This window comes from Musa acuminata, chromosome BXJ1-1, assembly GCF_036884655.1.
Source record: "Musa acuminata AAA Group cultivar baxijiao chromosome BXJ1-1, Cavendish_Baxijiao_AAA, whole genome shotgun sequence".
NCBI classification, from domain to species: domain Eukaryota; kingdom Viridiplantae; phylum Streptophyta; class Magnoliopsida; order Zingiberales; family Musaceae; genus Musa; species Musa acuminata.
Genome location: NC_088327.1, coordinates 35,201,393 through 35,226,280, shown reverse-complemented (window position 1 = coordinate 35,226,280; position 24,888 = coordinate 35,201,393). Strand labels below are relative to the sequence as shown.

General features: G+C 36.5%; 1 pseudogene; it reads left to right on the top strand.

Moving 5' to 3' along the window:
• The first annotated feature begins 202 nt into the window (after positions 1–202).
• On the top strand, positions 203–24,489 carry LOC135679577 (26S proteasome regulatory subunit 4 homolog; annotated as a pseudogene).
• The last annotated feature ends 399 nt before the right edge of the window (positions 24,490–24,888 follow it).

Sequence of the window (24,888 nt, the reverse complement as noted above, 5' to 3'; positions counted from 1 at the left end):
CCGCTTCACTTGAAGATCCGATTCCAGTTGAACTAAACGAGGCGTATATATACATATAACCCCCGTCTCCCCCCTCCCACTCCCGCTCTCGTTCTCTTCTCTTCCTCCTTCGATCTCTCTCCCTCTCTCCGTGTTTGGCTTCGTCGTCCTTGGTCAATCCTCCTCCGTGCCCTTCTCTCTCTCTGTCTCTCTTCGGGGGAAGATGAAGCGGCCGGTGAAGTTTATGTAAGTTAAAATATAACTTAAATATATTTAAAATAAATTTTAATTTTTTAAGAATTGTTGTCATATAATATTGATTGTTTATGTAAGTTAAAATCTTAAGAATTAAATAGATGGTGATTGGAGGGTACCTTAAAATTACTATGATAATAACTAAATTATGAGTGGTGTATTTGTAATTTTGTGTCATTGTGAAGGCAAATAAGAATTGAGATTGGCTTCTCCAATGTTTACTCTCGATCTCGAGCTCTCTCGGTAGTACTCCATAAAACCCTAGGTTTCATGGGTTAGGGAACCCCTGGAGGCATGGGGAACTGGGGGCACCCGGTGATCGGAAGCATGATGGTGACAAGAAGGACAAAAAGTTTGAGTCGGCGGCGTCGCCATCCCGAGTCAGATGGAAGCTACGCAGATAGAAGGGTTCTGAGGTTGTTGCCCGGCTCCCCACCGTCACCTCGTTCTCTAAGTGCCGTCTCCACATCCTCAAGGTCGAGCGCATCAAAGACTACCTCCTCATGGAGGAGTTCGCCGCCAACTAGGAGCGCCTCTGTCCCTAGGAGGAGAAGAACGAGGAGGATCGTTCCAAGTTCGATGATCCCCGAGAGTCGCCGATAAGCGTCAGAAACCTGGACGAGCTCATCGACGAGAACCATGTCATCGTTTCGTCGTCGGTCAGAACGAAGTACTACGTTACGATCCTATCTTTTGTCGACAAGGATCAATTGGAACTGGACTATGCCATTTTTATGCACAACAAGGTCAGTTTTGCTGGTTTAATGATTATGGTTTGGTCGCATGATCTCGGATTGGTGAAGATTTTTAGTGTTTAGGGTGCGAATTGGTTGTGGTTTTCTTGATATACCTAATTTGCTAGTATTCTATTAAAAATAACTTAAAATATTGTGTATTTGCATAGATCACTAGTATTTAGGCTCGACGAACTTGGTTAGTTGAAGATTAAGGGTTCGAGTGTTTTCTGGTCAATTTTTATGAGTGAGCATTGTGAAGCCTTTGTGGGCATCATACGTTTTCCCACATAATTTCTATTGTCGGGGGTATCTTAAATCTCCAAAAGTTAAGAAGATAACAAAATAATTGAAGTCTAGAAGGTAAATGGAGCCCCATTTTGCTAGGATACATGGTAATATGTTAGATTCATGGGTTGGACGGTAGGAGATCCAAGTTCTGATGCATAATGTCTGCTTAATAATCATCAAGTTCTTTTCTTTTAAGGCACTTTGTTTCTTTTGAATGTATCTAAATGTTTGTGTGTTGAATCACTCAATGGTTGCTCCCTCAGATTGATCAACCAGCAATACTGATTGCTATTTTTGCCCATTTCTTGACCTCAGCCAGGTTTTGATAGTCGCAACTGCTTGATAGTCGCAACTGCTATGCTGATGAACACTATCTTCCAACTCTTTTGAGTGTAAGTACATTAGATCATTTTGCATTTTGGCATTCCTGAGTAATGGCTTATCTGGGAATTTAATAGTATCACTAACTAGACAGGACATTTCGACATCCTACAGATGGTGGATCCTATCGGAAGTGCCAATTGGTCCGTGATGCATGTTGATTGGTCTGAAGGAAAGTGGCATCCAAAAGCATATTGAACACAAGATGTCACTTTTGAGCTCCCAAAGAATATTTCAGTAAGCATTCTCTCTTTCAAAAATTCATACTTTAGAATGTCCAGATGCCTCTAAATTTTCGTTGGCTGATATGGGTTTCGTTGACAGTCTATTGATGAGAGTTATCATGTCACCAGTGATGAAAAGGTAAATCCTTTAGAACTTGTGTTCCTATATGTTGATTCTTTCCTTTTTCTGGTTCAGCTATTCCTGATTTGCTTTCTTTATAGTTGTCACAATCACCGAAAGCACATCAGATTAGGCAAAAGTAACTTAACCTTTGCAAGCTGACCGCCAAGTTCTATAGTTTTTCTTTTCCTCTAAGTTACTTCAGTGTATTCATGTGCTTAGGTTGAATGAAGCATATAATAGGAAATTGGAACATGTTGTGGTTATTCATATAAAATTCTTGCATTTTTATCATAGATAGTGGTAAGTGGTAGGACTTTGCAAGAAAATGCTTGTTCTATATGGCTTTGTCAACCAAAAACTTTAAGACACTATGCAATTATACATAGTAGCACGAGACATGCGTGAGACACAGAACAAATGCGGAGGGATTGATGACCTACTATCTGAGCTTTCATAGAAGTAAATTAAAAAAATATGCGGATGGATGAAATAGAATTACTCAATTACAAGTCCGAATGACTTATAAGAAAATAATGTCATCCGTCGAAAGAAGTCAAATATTTTCTCAACATGTTCACTAGTTGGAGGATTGAACACCAAAGCACCGAAAGCATCTATTTTCATTTTTGTTTAGATAGTATTCTTTGGTCCTTTACTATCTCTTACCTATTATGCAAATTTTGCATACTAAAAGGTTAAGTAATGCTTAAAAATAATAACAACAAAGGGTTAAAATCATGGCAAGCATGTATACTACGTTGGAATATCGAATAATTATTCAAAGTGATCGACTATGCAGTGTTCCGAATACTGGTACTGTTGAAGCTATTAAATAATTGTTTAATGCCATCGACTGTAACAATCTGGTTAGTTCATGCCGAATCATAACTAATACTACAAGAATTTCATTTTCTTTCCATGTTTGACTTGTATTTATCATCACAAAATCTTTGCTGCTATCTGTTTTCAGCTAACAATTATACAACACAATCCGGAAGAGAAACTAATCAATCAAACTTGAGTACACCAAATCTGCTATTTAACTGTTCTTCCAGTGTTTTATAATCAAAGACCAACCTCAACAGTAGTATTGATTCTTTTTTGTTTATATCAATCATGTATTTATTTATTTATTTTGCAGAAAGTGGTGACTGTGAAACCTTGTTTGTGGAATGGAATGAAGAGACTTTGCTACTTGTTTGCTAGGAAATTTTATCCTGAAGCTCTTCACAACCTGATGCAGTTCTCTAATTACACCCTCATACGAGACACATCAGCATGAACACCATTGTTTGGTCTGGTTGTGCCTCCTGACATCACATTGTTGAGTCATTTGCTCCATGCAATCCCTGCCAATTCTTGAACTCAAGCCACCTCATTTTGACACCAAACTCCACCATGTAGCAGCAGAAGAATGTTGGAGGCAATTGGGCTGACTTGAATCTATGTTTCTCTCTAAGTAGGGATGAGGTGGATACTACTTTATTTGATGGTGCACTCCACCCAGTACTGGTCTTCTCTCTGTTTTGTGTTTTCCTGGTTATTTGATCTCTTGAGCAGCAAAATTTTGTTAGTCCATTTAACTTTATAGAGTGCTCAATTCTTTTGTAGAGAGAGATTATAAAACACTTTCTTTGTGAAGTCTTTATGGCAAATCTCTTTTTTTTTTTTTGAAAGAAAACTGAAGCACAAAAGGAAGTGAATAATTTGGTTAGCAGTTTCATAAAAGATGTCATTAAAAAAACTTAAACAATAGAGAACAACTTAAAAGTTCTGAACTTCTAAGATCTGATCTCAAACACATGCTATATGGTATATTGTGAACATATTGAATGACAATTATTATCTAATGGATGTTAATATGTACAACATACTTGTAATGTTATGATGTATAAATCAAATGTAATGTTCTAAATCTCATTAAAATCTGATATAATTTCTAAATTATACATAAAAATGATATAATAATATTTCAAATAATAAAAGCCTATCTATTGTGAGGAGGAAGAACAACTTCATGGCTTGCTCAGCTCTTTCACAGGATAATTGATATCAAAATTAGTTGCCCGTGATGTTTAGAGAGAGAGAGATTATCTTCTTCTCCTTTGCTTTAAAAATTATATACATATATATATATATTATTGGTGAGAATTCTGAAAACATTTTATGCTAATTATTAAATCATTATAGAGATCATTTTTTGGCTAAATACTGAAGACAGCATTTTATTGTGTTTGTAATGAATAAGCACACCGCAACCTTTTTTCTCTCCCGTACGACTACTCAGCGCGTGAATCGCACATGTTTCGGAGCCTTTTCGAGTGGATGTCGCATCGCACATGCTTCGGACCCGCTTCACTAGAAGATCCGATTCCAGTTGAACTTAACGCGGCCTATATATACATATATCCTCAGTCTCCACCCCCATCCCACTCCCGCTCTCGCTCTCTCTTCTCTTCCTCCTTCGATCTCTCTCCCTCTCTTCGTGTTTGGCTTCGCCGTCCTTGGTCAATACTCCGCCGTGTCCTCCTCTCTCTGTCTCTCTTCGGGCGAAGATGAAGCGGCCGGTGAAGTTCATCGCCGACCCTAGGGCACGGCGCACCGCGTTCAAGAAGAGGAGGGCCTGCTTCCTCAAGAAGGCCTATGAGCTCTCCACCCTCACCGCCACCGACGTCGCCGCCATCTCCTTCGCTCCACATGATGCACCTCCCGGCGCCGTCCCCGACCTCCTCACCTGGCCTCAGGACCGGAAAGAGGTGGTCCGCATTATCCGCCGCCTCCCTAAGTACGGCGACGGCGCCGGTCCCGGCATCAATAAAACGCCGAAAATCAAGCCCCCGGAGGAGGTTGCCGTCGACCAGGCGTGGGACGACCAGGGGGCGCTTTGGACCATCGTGAGGTCCCTGCTGGAACCAGAGATCCTGGCCCTGAGAAATAGCGGAACTAAGTTACCGGAGGAACCGGAGTGCTCGAGCTCCCATCACATCCTAGGGCTTCAAGATCCTCTTCCTCCTCCTCCTCCTCTCGCGGCGGCGATCGTCGACGATGCCTCCGACCCCACTGCCATGAGGATTCACGAGCTCCTGAGTATGCCCGATACCTTCTACGGGAACGATGAGGCCTCCTTCGCTGAGTTGCTGCACCTGATGCAACAAGAGTAGACCAGCAACATCTGCGATAACTTCTTCAGCTACAAGGAAAATGGGTATTTTTTTTCTTTTTATTGCGAAGTTGGATACACAGTCAAAATCTGTCCTCTGATTCCACGAGCAATAAAATCAGCTTCTTTTTAAACAAAAATCGTGCAAAATTTTACTGGTAACATCTATTCAGCAACCAGAGTGCCAAATAGATGACTTGCATACACCATTGTTTCATACTTGTTTACCTCTCAGTACTTCTTTACATTTAGATTAGCTCAAGAAATAATAAGATTTTCTTATGCATTTTGTCTTTCGGACAAGAGTTACTTGACAGCAGTATCCAATTTTAGGCTTTTAGCCAATGATCTAACACTAGCGAGTTAAGAACTGCTTTCATATTTTATCCTTTCTCAATCAGTGCCATCTTGTGTTTCAATGGGTCATAGAGGAACTCTCAATTGTTCATCTCCTTATAAGTACATTTATAAGAGATGAATTATCCTACTTTGCTTTGATCATATATTTTAATTGTTTATTTTTGGGGTTTTAAGTATGCTGTCTGCAGTCCTATCACAATCACTTTTGCCTCGAGTGCAGGTATGTCTTTGGCAGGCATATTCATCTACCAAGTTAGCTGTTTTTAAATGTTTATGCTTGCCTTTACTCTGAACTATAACCTACATTGTCTTACATTATCTTGGCATTTACTGTAGTTTAACAAGTATCATTTTCAGTTTAGGCTTTTATTCATGATTATTCAATTTTGGCACCTAATTCATGATTGTTACATTATACTAATACATCCACCTGTTAGGATCGGAGCGGCACTAAGAGAGGGGGGTGAATTAGTGCAGCGGATTAAAACTTCGATTTTAATAAAATCTTTCGTACGTTAAGAACGAAACTTGAGAAATTTAACTTGAAGGCGTATTCTTAAAGTTGCGCAGCAAGAGTAATAAGGAACTAAAGCAGTAAGAAGATTTGCAGTAATGTAAATGACAATAATAAAAAGCAAACCAGAGATTACGCCGATTTTTAGAGTGGTTCGGTCAAATGACCTACTCCACTTGCGAGGCCCCTCTTCGATGAGGCTCCCACCTTCCACTAGCAAGTCTCTTGAAATGGAAGGGTAAACACCCCTCTTACAACCTTTTACAAGCAGCTCAACCTCTTACAAATTTTCAATAAGAAAGAAAGAGGAGAACTCTCTAGCAAATTGAAAACAAGACTTGCTAAGACTTTCTAAGACTTTTCTCTCAATCAAAATGCTTCTCAAAAGTTGTAACCTCAGCTGAGATTTGAGGGGTATTTATAGGCCTCAAGAGGATTCAAATTTTGGGCTCCAAAATTTGAATTCTCTTAGGGTTCCCGGTGCTGGCGGTTCCACCGCCCAGCCAGGCGGTGCCACCGCCCAGCGCTCGGGTGCTGGACGGTGCAACCGCCCAGCCAAGGAGGTGTCACCGCCCAGCACTCGGGTGCTGGGCGGTGCCACCGCCCAGTTAGGCGGTGCCACCGCCTACAGTGTTTTCAGCCCGACTACAGTGTTTTCAGCCACTAGTTGGGCTTCAATCTTGGCTCTCTAGTTCGCTGGTTTAGCTTAATTTTTAGCCTAAACCAACTCTGACTTTGGGCCCAGTTGGCCCCTAACCAGGATATAGGATTATCTCTTAATCCTAATCCTAATTACAAGTGGACTACATAACCAAAACACATCCTAAGCAAATTTTCAACCGCGAACGTCGAGTCTTGTTCTGGCGAGCTTTCCGACGAACTTTCTGCCGACGGGCTTCTAGCAAGCTCCCGAACTTGTGATGACTTTAATGAGTAGCCGAGCCTTCTCGGTGATCTCCGTGAACCTCCGACGATCTCTTCGGCGAACTTCCGAAAATTCCGACAGGTTCCCGATTTCTTCTCGGTTGGTTCTGGCAGCATCTCCGACGATTCTTCGGACTCTTAAACGTCCATCGAACTTGACTCCGGTATTCTCGCTTTGTGTTTTCTGGTTATCGTAGTTAATCCTGCACACTTAACTCAATAATATGGATTAGATCAAATAACCCATCAATTGATTTTATCATCAAAATCCGAGATTCAACAATCTCCCCCTTTTTGATGATGACAATCAATTGATGACGGAGTTAAACGTAACTCCCCCTATCTATATGCCATATTATGAGAAGATAAAACACTTGAATTTCATCATTGAATTCAAGTATAAACCTATAAGCTCTAACCGTAGAACTTATCGTTATTCTCATTAAGCATAATGTAAATGCGAAACTTTGATGAAAATCTTTTTCAAGTCGAAAGATAAGAGACAAATTTTACTATGACAAGAGATAAAGATTTTCAACTTGAATTGCAGGATTATACATTTTAGACATGCATTCAATATGATCAATCAATCTTACGATATTTTCAAGGATTTTGCAAGGCATATAAGATAATCATCGATCGATCACTTTTCTCAAGGATTTTGCAATTCATATTTTGTCATGCTATTAAGAATGATATAAGTCATCACTTTTCTCCCCCTTTGTCATCAACAAAAAAGAAAATGAGACTTGAAGCACATATTTTGTCATACAACGATTTTATCATTGAAAATTAAGTATGCAAAAATATTTACGCAGAGTTCATTTTAGAGGAAAATTCAGCATGCATTCATATTATCTAATCTCTTCTTCCTATGAATAACAGAAATTGTAGATGTATAAGAGAGAGATTGGGATAAAAAAATTCAAGTAGTAATTTCACGAAGTCAAGATCATAATTCGAATACAAACTCATTCAAATCGTCAAATTCATGAAAATCTCAACATTACTTTTTAATCATCACATAAGGCATTTAAAGAATTTTTGAAACATAGGAGAATGATTAATTTAAGCATTCAATCAAATTTAAGTCATGAATGCCAATACTTTCATATTTGTAAGTATCAATTCATGAATGCCAAAAGATATTATTTGTGATTCCAATTTTGCAAGATCAAGATTATGATTTAGATAAAACTTATTTAAATCAAATCGCTAACTTGAAATTCATAATCAAGTCATCAAAGTCGATTTCGAGATTTCACAACATGTCATATGGAATTTGAAGGAGAATGAGAGATGGAAAGAAGATGAAAAACTTTACGGAAAATCCAATCAAACAAGTTTATTGTTTAGGGACAATTTAACATACCTAATTCCCTTCTAATGAATTCAAATTGGTCTTCATTCAAGGCTTCTGTGAATATATCCGCTAATTGATGCTTTGTGTCAATGAATTCTAGAACAATATTATTGTTAAGGACATGATCGCGTATGAAATGATGCCTAACGTCGATGTGCTTAGTTCTAGAATGCTGAATTGGATTTTTAGTAAGACATATGGCACTAGTATTATCACATTTTATGGGAATATTTTTAAAGTGAATTCCATAGTCTTCTAATGTATTTTTCATCCAAATGACTTGTGCACAACATGCACTTGCAGCTATGTATTCGGCTTCTGCCGTAGATAGTGCAACTGAATTTTGTTTCTTGGAAGTCCAAGAAACAAGTGCATGTCCTAAAAATTGGCATGTTCCGGATGTACTTTTTCTATCTATTCTGCATCCGCCAAAATCGGCATCCGCATAGGCTATTAAATCAAATTTTTCAGATTTTGGATACCATAATCCTAAATTTGGAGTTCCTTTAAGATACCTAAATATTCTTTTAACACTTTTGAGATGAGATAATTTAGGATTTGATTGAAACCTAGCACAAAGTCCTACACTAAACATAATATCCGGTCTAGTCGCGGTAAGGTAGAGTAGACTACCTATCATTCCCCTATATGTTTTTTGATCGAAATTTTCACTATTTTCATCCATATCTAACTTAGTCGCAGTACTCATAGGGGTGTTTATTGCTTTTGAATTATCCATGTTAAATCGTTTTAACAATTCTAATGTGTATTTAGATTGGTTAATAAATATACCATCCTTAAGTTGTTTGATTTGTAATCCTAAAAAGAAAGTTAATTCATCCATTAAACTCATTTCAAATTCAAGACTCATACATTTGGCAAATGATTCACATAGTGATTCATCCGAAGAGCCAAACACAATATCGTCAACATAAATTTGCACAATAAGAAAATTATTTTCAAAATGTTTAATAAACAATGTAGTATCAACCTTGCCTTTGGTAAAATTATTTAAAATAAGAAAGGAACTAAGCCTTTCATACCAAGCTCTAGGAGCTTGTTTTAAGCCATAGAGAGCTTTAGTCAATTTGAATACATGATTAGGAAGAAGAGAATTTTCAAATCCGGGAGGTTGTTCGACAAATACTTCTTCGGAAATAAAACCATTCAAGAAAGCACTTTTAACATCCATTTGAAATAGTTTAAAATTATTACTACTAGCATAGGCAAGGAGCATCCTTATGGCTTCTAATCGAGCCACGGGAGCGAAGGTTTCTTCGTAATCGATACCTTCTTCTTGGTTGAAACCTTTGGCCACTAATCTAGCCTTGTTTCTAACCACGATACCATTTTCGTCTTGCTTGTTTCTAAAGACCCACTTAGTACCTATGACTAAGTGGTCACTTGGTCTAGGAACAAGCTTCCATACCTCATTCCTCTCAAATTGGTTCAATTCTTCTTGCATTGCAATGATCCAAAAATCATCTTTTAAGGCTTCGTCAATGCATTTAGGTTCAATTTGAGAAAGGAAAGCGGCGTTAGCACAGAAATTTTTGAAAGAAGAACGAGTTTGAACCCCTTTTGATGTATCTCCTATAATTTGCTCTTTTGGATGAGCATCTACATACTTCCATTCTTTTGGTAAAGAAATTTCGGAAGAAGATGCATTCAAATGGCTATTTTGAGGAGAGGGTTCATTTAAATTCAAATTATCAAAACCAAGATCATCATCAAAATCATTTTTCTTTAAATCGGAAATTTCATTAAAAACTACATGAATAGACTCTTCAATTACTAAAGTTCTTTTATTAAAAACCCGAAAAGCTTTAGAAACGGAAGAGTAACCAAGAAAGATGCCTTCATCGGATTTAGCGTCAAATTTTCCTAAAGCATCCCTTTCATTTAAAATAAAGCATTTACAACCAAAAACTTTAAAATAGGAGATGTTTGGTTTTTTGTTATTCCATAATTCATAGGGAGTTTTGGATAAGGATGGTCTTATTAGGACTCTATTCATGATGTAGCAAGTCGTATTTACGGCTTCGGCCCAAAAGTACTTAGGTAAACTATGTTCATTCAACATAGTTCTTGCCATTTCTTGTAGGTTTCTATTTTTCCTTTCAACTACTCCATTTTGTTGAGGATTTCTTGGAGTTGAGAAGTTGTGATTGTACCCATTACTTTCGCAAAAATTTTGAAAGTCACGGTTTTGGAATTGACCACCGTGATCACTCCGAATTGATGAAATCATGAGGCCTTTTTCGTTTTGAGTGAGTTTACAAAATTTAGAGAAACACTTGAAGCAATCACTTTTGTGAGCTAAGAAATAGGTCCAAGTGTATCTAGAGTAGTCATCCACAATCACAAAAGCATATTTGCTTCCACCTAGACTTGTTGTATCAATTGGTCCAAATAAGTCCAAATGGATCAATTGTAATGGTCTAGTAGTGCTAATTTGATTTTTTGGTTTGAAGCTTGTTTTTATTTGTTTGCCTAGTTGACATGCATCGCATACTTTGTCCTTAATAAACTTTAAATTTGGAATTCCTCGTACTAATTCTTGAGATGAGATCTTAGATATTGTTTTCATGCTTGCATGGCCTAATCTCCTATGCCAAAGCCAAGCATCATCATTTACGACGGAGAAGCACATTTCATTACTTAGTTCATCAAGATTGATGGTATAGACATTATTTTGTTTTAAAGCAATCATAGTCATGTTATGATTTGGTTTTTCAATAATGCACATATTTGATTCAAATCTAACGATGTAACCTTTATCGCATAGTTGACTAATACTCAAGAGATTATGTTTCAATCCATCAACTAGTAAGACATCATCAATGGAAAAATTAAATTTGTTACCAATAGTTCCCTTGCCAATGATTTTGCCCTTGTTGTTGTCTCCGAAGGTAACGTACCCTTCTTCTTTGCTAGTGAGCATAGAGAAATGAGATGGATCTCCAGTCATATGTCTTGAGCATCCACTATCGAGATACCATCTCTTGCTCCTAGCTTGTGGGTTTGTCTACAAAAGAGGATGATTTTTAGGTACCCATTTGATTTTGGGTGCCTCAAAAATTGACCCACTAACTTTGTTATTTATGATTGAATTCTTTATAGTTCCTTTAGGAACCCATATTAATTTTTGTGAACTAATCTTCCTAAATGGGCATTTGTAGGCAATATGTCCGGATTTGCAACAAAAGTTGCATTTCATATAAGAGGAAACATGTAATGTAGGTCCTTTTATGAAAGTGGTAGGATTTTGATGTAATCCTTTTACAAATCCAATTCCATTTCTATTTGCGATGTGACCCTTGTGTGCAAGGATCATATCTAATCCTTTGCTACCAACCTTAAACTTGTTTAAGGTTTCCTTAAGAAGCAAATTTTCATTTTTTATTGCTTCTAAGTGCTCACACTTAGAGCATGGAGGAGTTTGAAGACTATCAAACTTATCTTGTAGCAAAGCATGCTCTTTCTTTAAGATACTTAACTTCTTGCTAACAGTTCTACATTCATCAAATAATTCATGAAAAGCGATAGATAGTTCTTCAAAAGATAAATCTTCATTAAATAAATCACATACCTCTTCTCCTAACGCCATTAGCGCGTAATGAGCAACTTGCTCGGTGTTGGACTCCTCTTCTTCGGATGCGCTTGAATCATCCCACGTTGCCTTGAATGCCTTCTTCTTTGATGTTCTCTTTTTGGCTTGAGGACAATCGTTCTTATAGTGTCCCGGTTTTTTGCATTCATAGCAAATCACTTGGTCCTTCTTTTGTTCAAATTTATTTTTTGTATTATTTTTAAATCTGTTCTTTCTTAAATATTTTTTAAATTTTTGAGTCAAAAGTGCAATGTCATTGTCACTGTCCTCATCACTTGATGTTCCTTTCAAGTGGTCTTCTTGTGATTTGAGTGCCATATCCTTCCTGTTCTTTGGAAGGGGGTTCTCGAGCTCGTCATGAGCTTGACATGTCATTTCGTAGGTCATTAGAGACCCAATGAGTTCTTCAAGAGGGAATGCTTTAAGGTCTTTGGCCTCTTGAATGGCCGTAACTTTTGGATCCCAACTTTTAGGGAGGGATCTTAAGATTTTAGTTACTAGTTCAAAGTTAGTAAAATCTTTACCAAGAGCTTTGAGTCCATTGATGACATCCGTAAACCGGGTGTACATGTCTCCGATGGACTCACTTGGTTTCATTCGGAAAAGTTCGTAAGAGTGCACAAGGATGTTGATTTTGGACTCTTTCACTCGGCTAGTGCCTTCATGAGTGACCTCAAGAGTTCTCCAAATATCAAAAGCCGAATCACACATTGAAACACGATTAAATTCGTTTTTGTCTAGTGCACAAAACAAGGCATTCATAGCCTTTGCATTTAAAGCAAAAACCTTCTTCTCCGATTCATCCCATTCGCTCATCGGAAGAGAAGATTTTTGAAATCCATTCTCGACAATAGACCAAAGCTCAAAGTCCATAGAAATGAGGAAGATTCTCATGCGAGTCTTCCAATATGTGTAATCCGACCCATTAAACAAAGGTGGTCGTGCAATAGAATGACCCTCTTGCATGCCGGAGTAAGCCATCTCTCTTGAGTATTAAACCAAATATGAGAGATAACCTTGCTCTGATACCACTTGTTAGGATCGGAGCGGCACTAAGAGGGGGGGGTGAATTAGTGCAGCGGATTAAAACTTCGATTTTAATAAAATCTTTCGTACGTTAAGAACGAAACTTGAGACATTTAACTTGAAGGCGTATTCTTAAAGTTGCGCAGCAAGAGTAATAAGGAACTAAAGCAGTAAGAAGATTTGCAGTAATGTAAATGACAATAATAAAAAGCAAACCAGAGATTACGCCGATTTTTAGAGTGGTTCGGTCAAATGACCTACTCCACTTGCGAGGCCCCTCTTCGATGAGGCTCCCACCTTCCACTAGCAAGTCTCTTGAAATGGAAGGGTAAACACCCCTCTTACAACCTTTTACAAGCAGCTCAACCTCTTACAAATTTTCAATAAGAAAGAAGGAGGAGAACTCTCTAGCAAATTGAAAACAAGACTTGCTAAGACTTTCTAAGACTTTTCTCTCAATCAAAATGCTTCTCAAAAGTTGTAACCTCAGCTGAGATTTGAGGGGTATTTATAGGCCTCAAGAGGATTCAAATTTTGGGCTCCAAAATTTGAATTCTCTTAGGGTTCCCGGTGCTGGCGGTTCCACCGCCCAGCCAGGCGGTGCCACCGCCCAGCGCTCGGGTGCTGGACGGTGCAACCGCCCAGCCAAGGAGGTGTCATCGCCCAGCACTCGGGTGCTGGGCGGTGCCACCGCCCAGTTAGGCGGTGCCACCGCCTACAGTGTTTTCAGCCCGACTACAGTGTTTTCAGCCACTAGTTGGGCTTCAATCTTGGCTCTCTAGTTCGCTGGTTTAGCTTAATTTTTAGCCTAAACCAACTCTGACTTTGGGCCCAGTTGGCCCCTAACCAGGATATAGGATTATCTCTTAATCCTAATCCTAATTACAAGTGGACTACATAACCAAAACACATCCTAAGCAAATTTTCAACCGCGAACGTCGAGTCTTGTTCTGGCGAGCTTTCCGACGAACTTTCTGCCGACGGGCTTCTAGCAAGCTCCCGAACTTGTGATGACTTTAATGAGTAGCCGAGCCTTCTCGGTGATCTCCGTGAACCTCCGACGATCTCTTCGGCGAACTTCCGAAAATTCCGACAGGTTCCCGATTTCTTCTCGGTTGGTTCTGGCAGCATCTCCGACGATTCTTCGGACTCTTAAACGTCCATCGAACTTGACTCCGGTATTCTCGCTTTGTGTTTTCTGGTTATCGTAGTTAATCCTGCACACTTAACTCAATAATATGGATTAGATCAAATAACCCATCAATTGATTTTATCATCAAAATCCGAGATTCAACACCACCGTGTCCCCATTTTTTCTATTGGACATCATGTCTCGTAGTCAGCCTTAACAACATTAACTCAATGAACATTGCCAAATTATTTCTCGATATAATATTGCCCATGCTAATGGATAAGGGAACCAAACATATGCTTTATTTCTCTGGCTGAACTTGCCAATTAATTAAGCATTATCATTCGAGTGCTGAACATTGACTTATAGTTTAATGAAAAGGATTAATGGTGGTGAAGTCCTATAATATTGATGTGAAAAATGAGACCATGGGAAAATGGAAAGCTTATTTGAATTATCTGTAGCAATATGAATCAGTGAAATCTAAAAATGCTCTTTGTTAAGGATCATTTTTCCGGTGGTTTGGACTGACCATTGACTGATGCATCTCATCATCAAGACTCTCGGTTTCTAATTTTGGTGGTATTCAACAGTTGCAAAATTCATTTAAATATAGATCGACATAATATTTAGGAACTTTAAGACCAGAAGGGTGGATGAAGAACTCATTCATACATAATATCCTTATAAGTGCACTAATAAGATGCATAAAGCAGACTCGCACTATAATTTCTTCATTCATATTGCTTATGGCAGATAAATTGATGAGTTTCTTTAAGCTAAGGCAAAACTGAGGCTATGCATTCTATGAAACAAAGTTATAATTAAGTGTACTATCTCATTTCCGTTCTATACTATAAGAATTCCAGAGGAGTGTAACTGGGTTTATGTGATAAACTTGAAAAATGTCCCGGGGATATAAATAAACAAACTGTTCTACTGTCGTTGGTGTTTGCCAATGATAGGTTTTCAATCTCTCCCTTATCAGAACAAGTATAATTTTGCTAAGTGTTGGTTGCTAATGAAGAGTGATGTCTAGAGCAGAGAAAATTGGCTCAACATGGTCTCCAAAGATCTTTACACGGTAGAGGTAACTGAGGCCAACCTTTTGAGGTCTTGGATCTTCTATTTATAATATGAAGAGATTTGTTTGCATATCTTAAGTAACAATGAAGCTTATGTGTTGCAATTGAGATGCACTAAACTATTTCTTAAACATTAGTTCAAAATATCAAGTTTATAGAGACATTAAAGAGCTTATTTATCCTATTTCACTCTGATCATATGGTTTATTTCTTTTCGGTTTTGAATACCTTGTCTAAATGCTGGTATGTCTTTTTCATATTCAATTACCAAAGATCACTATTTTGAATGTTTATGCTGGCTTTTACTTTGAACAATAACTTTTGTCGTAACATCATGCATTTCCTGTAGTTTGACTAGTATCATTTTCAATTTAGGCTTTTCATGGTTGCTAATTTTTGGCATCTAGAATTGATAGTAGTAATTAAATTTAGTTAATGAGATTAACTACAATAACATATATGTGTTAAGTATTTGTATTTCAAATTTAGAAGGGCTCATACAAAAAAACCATCAACATTGCAAAAATCTGCATGCAATTTCCCAAATAAATAGAAACATAATTTAAACTTTTTAAATAAAATTAAGAAATCAAAAACTTACATCTACAAAAAGGGAATTATATTTTGGGATTTTTTGTTCAATGAGTGTTTGAGAGGGATCAGAGGATCACACTGGAATATGACATAGTATAAAAAATAAGCAAAAAGTTATCAATTAAACCATTGACCTTCCAAATCTAATTTCATTAACAAAAACTTGAAAAAAGGTAATATTTCAGTTCAGATTGACTCTCATGAATCAAACTTGGCCAATCTACTATTACTGTTTTACTTGTGATTATTTGAGATTATTGGAGTTATAAGAAAGAGTGGAAAAAAAAGGGAAAGATGATGGCCTCAACTTCAACTGTCCCTAACATGCAACACTCCCCTGGTCGTGCTGTCGTGGCCCAAGCATGAACTCACCACAAATCCTTTTAATACTTACAGTAGAAAAAGTTCCTTGTACAAACAAATGATTTGCATAACTAAAATGATGAATTTCTCGTATCTCATTTATATATATTGTTGTTCATGTTACCACCAATTCTTTTTCTTTCTCCTCTAACTATCAAAATGAATGGCAAATTAACACTGTTTAGGATGTTGGTTTCATGTTAATTAGTTCTCACATTAGTTCTGTGCTTGTAGTTAATCTGTGTTTGTTCTGTTCTTCCCCTTTAATTAACTTCTGATTTCTATTATGATATAGTTTTTGTATAATACATTCTTTTTGTAAATTAATTTTTCTTATACTCCTCAAATTTGTCTGAAGAAATGATTTTGCGTTGTTTTAGTTGCCTCTTAACCTGCAATGGCTTTGTTCACTCCATCAGGTCTTGTAATGCTGAAGGATTTGCTGCGATCGCTCGACGAGATGCCATCAAGCATCTATCTTTTCTCATTCCACTAGCAGTGTTGAGAACTTGCTCTTTCTCGGGGCACATCCTGTCTCCACCAATCTACTATGCAAACTATCATCTTTGACAAGACACCCTGAAGGAGGCCATTTTTAGATTTACCCATGAGTGGCAGCCAGTGCTATTTATTTGATTCTTAGAAGTTTTCAACTTCATGTGGCAACAAGTTCTAGCTTGATGATGTCAGTGAATCTCAACAGTTTGTTCCAGATATTTTGAACGGAATATTTGAAATAGCAATTGAGATGGAAAAGATTGAGAAGAATTCATTGAGAAGCAAAATGCTGGAGGGGTATCTTATGGTAGCTCTGTTTGTGCCAACAACATCAACCAGACTTTCCTTTGAGCCAGCTATAAAAAGGTTAGGAGGAGAAGTTTTTGATTACAGAAGAAGCACGTGAATTTTCTTCAGCCACGAAGAGAAACTCCTGAAGGTATGATCTTAATTATGGATAATTTTGTGGTGTCCAGAATTGTATAAGGAAGACTTAACGAGTGGAAAGCATGATTTGCAGATATAACTACAGTTGAAGGTTACACAGATATAATTGTTTTAAAACATTTCAAAAGTGGAGTTGCTAGATGGCATTTTCAACAGCCAATATTCTTTTTTATAAAAGCTGGGATGATCAAGGATAGCATCCAACACAGGTAAAAGGAATAGTATCTCAATGTTATCTTGTTCAGGAAGGATGATAAAAACAGAAGAAGACAACTGGAGGTTTTTATGCTGCATTTTCTCTCAGATGATTCTGATGTATGCATGATTTGTTGACAGCCAGGTTTTCTATGTACGGAGGTTTGCTTCACCATTAGAACTACAGGGGAAAAAAATACTTGAAACCTCAATGAATTATGATGACATAATTGTTCTTACTTGACAGATTCGGAAGTACATTACTTCATCAGAAAATGTTCCTTAAGGTTGCTGTGAATTCTTTGAGGTCATCACAAGGAAATAGAAGTCAACCGGTTCATGATGCTAGTTGTAATAGAAAAATCAGATATTGGTATGAATTGCTAGCCTCAGTGTATAGGTACTATCGAGAGATATTTCACAAGCTGATAAGCACCACAATAATGCATTAATTTTCTTGGCATGTACATTGTGAACAAAGCTCTGGTTTTCTAGAAGTGGCTTCAAGGAGTGATGTTGCCTTATCAAGCTTGCGTTTAGAAAGAAAGATTTGGTGAGATTATGCATAGACCTTTATAAAGAAATTCATGGCAAGTGCATTGTGGACAAAGAGGTGTTAGATGTGCTTCCTAAGCATCCTCACCCAAGACTTGATGAGGTACGTGAACATGTCTGGAACCATTTCTTTCTTAGTATGTAGAACAAAAGATCCATTGTCTCAGCAACCAACACTTAATTTTCACAAAGATAATTGCCGAAGAAATGCAAGGTTTACTTTTATTTGAGACTTCCTTTTTTTTCTTTTCTAAATACTGCATCCTCTATTTGTGTTTTTACCCCCATAAACAAAATCACCTGATATCTCTTAAACAACCATTCATGGCGAAGTGACTAAAACTTGATTAATGTTATGCAACAAAGGACCAAAATTTATGAAATTGCATGGATGGTGATCCTAGAGCTGTATATTTCAAACAAGCCAAGAATGGTCTTTATGTTTGAATCACTCCATTGATGCTGTTGCTACTTTGCTGGTAAGTATCGATACAAACTATTTCTTTTATTTGTTTTACGTAATTCGATAGGCCATTTTGACATTGTCCATTGTTACAGAATTCTTTTTTCTGCTTCTGTGTCCATTGTTAATGGCTGAAAAACAAGTATCTTAATTTCGTCAAAAGATTGCTAAGCTAATGTTATAAAGAGATTAGATTGACTGATTCTGTTTCTTAAAGATGTGATGTGATTAATAGAAGCAGAAAGGAGTATGAAAATTTAATGCTATTTTGCCCATCTCATCATGATGAGAAACACTAATTGTATTTATGCTCTGAATACTTGCTTGCTTGTTTCTTGTAAGATTAACTATGTATTTATTTATTAATTTTATATATTTTGGATGTAATCCCTTCTAAAATCTAGCTTTGATTGCAATCATATTATTCCACATAGTAAGTGTCAAATGAGTTTTATTTACCGTAATGGAGTAATGTGGTGAACCATTAAATAGAGAAAAAAAAACATCCTGATTATTAAAGTTAAGAATTTAAGTCTTGCTCTAAATAATTGGCTATATTATATTTGAATGAAAATAATTAAATTTTAATATAACATATGTGTTTTATTATTTTAATACAAATTTTTCATAAGGCATCCCTAATAATTGGAATCATATGTTATCTCTTCCACGGTATTTCTAATAAGTCGTAATGCCTCAACTATTAGGATTGATGAATTCTTTTTATGTCTGATCTATTTTTATATCATTCACATTGACTTGTTTGTTTTTTGAATATTTTATATAATTTTTTTAGTTTATTCTTCTATTGCAGTCATGCCTAATCCCATATATAATATTACTTAAATATATTTAAAATAAAACTAATTTTTAAAGTATTCCAATCAGATAAGATTGATGTAAATTATAATTTTAAGAGTTAAATGTAACTTAAATATATTTAAAATAAAATTTAATTTTTTAAGCATTCTTGTCATATAATATAGAATGTTGATGTAAGTTAGAATCTTAAGAATTAAATAGATGGTGATTGGAGGGTACCTTAAAATTAGAAGGATAATAACTATATTTAGAGGGGTGTATTTATAATTTTGTGTCAGTTTGAAGGCAAATGAAAACTGAGATCGGCTTCTCTTTTTCCGCCTCTTTTCCAAAGCCAAATCCCCAAGCCTTACTCTCGATCTCGAGCTCTCATGGTGGTACTCCTCGAAACCCTAGGATCCATGGGCCAGGGAACCCCCGGAGGCATCGGAAACTAGGGGCACCTCGGTGATAGGAAGCACGATAGCGACAAGAGGGACAAAAAGTTCGAGTACTACGTTGGGATCCCGTCTTTTGTCGACAAGGATCAACTGGAACTGGACTTTGCCATTCTTATGCCCAATAAGGTCAGTTTTGCTGGTTTAATTATTTTGGTTTGGTCGCATGATCTCAGATTGGTGAAAATTTTTAGTGTTTAGGGTTCGAATTTGTTGTGGTTTTCTTGATATACCTAATTTGCTAGTTTTCTGTGAAAAATAACTTGCAATATTATGTGCATTTGCATAGATCACTGGTATTTAGGCTCGACGAACTTGGTTAGCTGAAGATCTGGGGTTCGAGTGATTTGTGGTCAATTTTTATGGGAGAGAATTTCTTGCATTATGAAGCCTTTGTGGGCATCATACGTTTGCCAACATAATTTCTATGGCCGGGGGTATCTTAAATGTCCAAAAGTTAAGAATATAACAAAAGAATTGAAGTCTAGAAGGTAAATTGAGCCCCATTTTGCTAGGATACATGGTAATATATTAGATTCATGGGCTGGACTGTAGGAGATCCAAGTTCTGTTGCATATGCCTGCTTAAGAATCATCATGTTCTTTTCTTCTTAGGAACTTTGTTTCTTTTGAATCATTGAATGTATCTAAATGTTTGTGTGTTGAGTCACTCAATCTAGGAAACCTATGTTGGGTAGCTAGAGCATTGATTTTGTTTTTACAAATTATATTATCTACTCTGTTTGATTTGAATTCTAATCCTTTAAGATTGTTTCATTTATTTTCAGTGGTCATTTAATTCTGTGAGTTAGTCAAAGTCTTTGATAAAGTGACAGTTTGGGTTCATTTTTTATCTATATGTTTGAATAATTGGATATTATTCAAATGGTGGCCTCTTTAGCTTCTTAATAGATGGGTTGTGTACTTGCTTTCAACAATCATAGAAATTCTAAATGTGAGAAGAAATTTGGGTCGCCCACTCCTGTATGTCTTGCCTCCATCTCCACCTCCACCTCCACCTCTTCCTTTTGTTTTCTGTTGTTTTTTCCTTCTTCTCTTATTTGAATATTTTCAAAGTGACTCAAAACATTTCTTGAAAATAAAGGAGAAATGTCTTATTTAGCTTGTCTACCTCTTGTTTTGGACTTCTCCTAGGAGTAAAAACAAGTGTTCGGTCCAATCCTTATTGAAGAGACAGCTGCAGAGATTGAAATATAGTTTTCTTGAAAAGCTTTCTTACAGTTGGTTGACACTTATTTTGTCTCCTCTGCAGTGTAACCTACACTGAATGGGCTGGAATATTTTTATTGGTTGAATCAATATACAACTTGACTTGTTTATAGGTGTGGGTGAAGAAACCGGTCAAGCTACATCTAACTCTGGATTTTTCCAATCCAGAAGATTTTGCAGAATTATTATGTACCTGTATCTTATTCAACTGAAGTGTAAAATAATTATTGGTCTTTGTCCTTTTTATTTTAGCTTGTGCTTTAGATGTTTCTAATCCTTACCTTTTATGCATCTTCACATGACATGATACATAATGATATGCTTCTTACTTGGTGGCTTTTGTTCACATAATTGTTAAATTCTGAAATATTATATCAGGATATGTTGTTATTGAGTGGATAAATGGGTGATTAGATTAAAATGTCTTTTGCAGATCTTGTCTGTTGTTGGGCTTCTTCAGGATGAACTTGATCCTATGGTTTCTATCATGAAAGTTGAAAAAGCTCCTTTGGAATCTTATGCTGATATTGGTGGCTTAGATGCACAAATTCAATAAATTAAAGAAGCTGTTGAAATTCCTCTTACTCATTCTGAGCTGTATGAAGATATTGGAATTAGGCTTCCCAAGGGAGTTATACCATATGGGGAGCCTGGAATTGGGAAAACTTTACTTGCCAAGGTGAGAGTGTAGCATGTGAATTTCCATAACATGGACTTTACAACTTTGCCCCACACATTCTTTACCCTCCCTCTTCTCTATTCTCTCGATCTCTATTTAGTTACATTTGTATAGAATATAGATTAGTATATCTACCAGCATTTATTACGAGTAAATAGAGAAGAGAAATGAGAAAGGATGTTTTTATTGCCTGTGCACTTCTTCTTTACCAATGGATGTCTTTTTTTTAAAAAAATTAACCTTCTATTATTACAAATTTACAATCTAGATGGTGGTGGCCAATTAAAAAAAAAAAAAGCTTAACTGAGTTTCACTTTAGAATTGGAATTATCTTTCTCTTGCGGGTTTGCGACCTAAAAGGTTTTTGCCATCCAATTTGTGTTGCATGGTGATCTGAATGCTGTGGTATCTGCATTGGTTATTGCAAAGTCCTAATTTTTGTACTATTTATGAATGCTTAATTTCAGGCTGTGGCTAACTCAACTTAAGCAACTTTCTTGCATGTTTTTGGAAGTGAGTTGATTCAGAAATATTTGGGTGATGGCCCAAAACTTGTTAGAGAACTGTTTAGAGTGGCAGATGAACCTTCTCCTTCGATAGTCTTTATTGATGAGATAGAAGCAGTTGGCACCAAAAGGTCTGTCGATGAGAAATAAAAGTCCCACTTTTTTCTTTCTCTTGTATGTAAATCATAGTTAAAATTATCAGACTATTCTATCTGACCAATTTTAGATATGATGCTCATTCGGGTGGTGAGCGTGAAATACAGAGAACCATGTTGGAGTTGCTGAACCAGTTAGATGGTTTTGACTCAAGGGGGGATGTTAAGGTCTTGCAACCAACAGAATTGAAAGCCTTGATCCAGCCTTGCTTCGGCTACCAGACATTAAAACTAGACATTAAAACTAGACATTGTATTTTTCAGGTTTGTTATGCTTCATGAACAAATACAGGATGCTTACAGAACACCAGTGCATGTTTTTGTACACTTTGCGGGTTCTTGCTAAATTCTTATTTTCATGTTAATTTCTTTAGATACATACCTCTAGAATGACGCTGCCCAATAATGTCAACCTGAAAGAATTTGTCATGACGAAGGACGAGTTCTCTGGAGCTGATATCAAGACAATCTATACTGAATCTGGCTTGCTTGCTTTAAGAGAGCATCGGATGAAGGTGTGTCACATATTTACATGTAAAATTGTATTCTTTTATATAGAAGGTTATTGTTAGATAAAGCTTTTGTTATTAAACTAATATTATCAGCAATTGTTATTGTGGTCTTATATACCTTTTGTTTGGGATATATACATGCTTTTTAAAATGGATATTGACTTTTGAATGCCAATTGTCCATACCCTAGGGATTTTATGAATTTTTCCTATGTTCCTATTAATGTTCAGAAATTGATCACTTAAAAAGTTAACCACTAAAAGGCAGGAGAACTTTTCATATTACCTCTCCTATTCTATAAAGGTAACTCATTTCTTTATAATTTAAATGTGATGGTTCATGTAAGCTGTATTTAGTCTATGTTCTCCATTAGATTGCTTTTCAGATTCATATTATAAAGCTATATTGTCCAGATGACTTCTTCTGACCCCAGTTATAGTTCCTGGTATGTATTTTATAAAGCCACTAATTTACCCGAATGGGGGTTCCTTGGTGATTCAAGTTTTTATTACTTCTCTTTCTTGGGGCAAGAGGAGCATGACCATTTGAGGAAGCATCAATCTTTATTAGTGTATCATTGCTCTGGATAAAACTTGTTATAAGAAGTAGAATAAAGAACCACAAACGATCATTCTTTGGGCTAGATGTAATAAAGTTATTTACCTGTTGAGGGAGATTTACTTACAAAAGCATATTGGAAATTTGTTCAGGTGACATTTTTGGTGATCTCTGAACACTCAAGTCTATGCTTCGTGTTTTCAAGTCTAAAGGTCTACAACCAGGTTTAGAAGCTCGGTCGACCTCTGGTCTTGACACCTTGTTGCATTGGTATCTCACCAGTTTATCGGGCAATATTCCAACCTTTTTCACACATTATCAGTAAAAGATAATACAAAAACAACACCATTTAGTACTGAACCATATGATCCTTACAGGTCCTTACTCAGGCTAATTAAGGTTTGTTATAGGCTCTAAACCTCCACCATTTAGTACTGAAACAGTTTGTCATGCTGCTAGAATAGAGATCCTCTTCTTCCTCCAAAAATAGAAAATGGAAAGGAAAGATGCTACTTATCTATTTTGTTCCCATTTCTTATGACAGCTTATCTCTCGTATAGAGAAGTGATGTGGTGATGCCTTGGCTCTTGGAAATGTCTTGATCTCGTCTTAATTTCTGATTCTCTGTTCTTTGTTTTTCTTTTCCCAATTCTCTTCTATAGCCTTGAGAAGTGAGACAATTTGGGAGAGAATCATTCAAGGCCCTAAATAATGAAATAAAGAAAAATTCAACTTAAAAAGTAAAATATAAACTGAATAAGATCAGTTCAACATAAAAGAATATGGTTTGGCTTATAAGTAAAATTCTTGCTCTTGGGCACATGTTGGATCATATAATTGATAAGAAACAATACGAATAATTCAAAACTAATATTGTTGATATGGATTCTGATGGTTTTCAAATGTTTGTTTTAATCAAAAGTTTTTCAAACAAGATCGTCAAATACTTGAATATTATCCTTGGTTTGGTGCATATTAAGTTTGACAAATCTAATATGGTAGGGACATACCCAACAAATGGAACATTAACTAGTCTTCTTTGAAGAGACACTCTCACTTGACTAGTTTGAGTTGGACTACACGTCTTTAGTGGTTGGATCGGCTAGTTGAATTTGACCTGCATTGGATTAAGAGTTTAAACTAATACCCATTTGCTTTATCTTGCATTCCCAAAGTGCCCTAAGTTACATATCTCAGTAATTTGTAGCTACATCATCTTACGCTCAGGTAACTCATGCAGACTTCAAGAAGGCCAAGGAGAAGGTGACGTTTAAGAAGAAGGAAGGGGTGCCTAAGGGACTCTACATGTGAGCTATTAATTCGCTTGCCTCATAACATGAAGGTTTGTCTCATATGTCGTTTTTGATTATCGTGATTCTCAATATATTATTTTTAGATGTTTGTTTGTGGACCTTGATGATCGCAAATTGGATAACAAAAATGGTTCAACATAAATAATCTTTTGAGAAATATTGTGCATCTTCATGCCCAAGTTGTAATCACATACCTTTTATATAAATGTGTTGTGTTTATATGTCTTAAGAAATCAAAGAACTAATTACAGAATACCCCTTGTATTTAACTATCTTTAGCATCTCGATCCTTATGTTTTAAAAAGTTTCATTGGCATCCCTATAATTATGAAGGTAAAACATTTAGGTCTATTTACCATAATGTTGTTCGTTTTATCGACGAAAATTCAAAAACAAA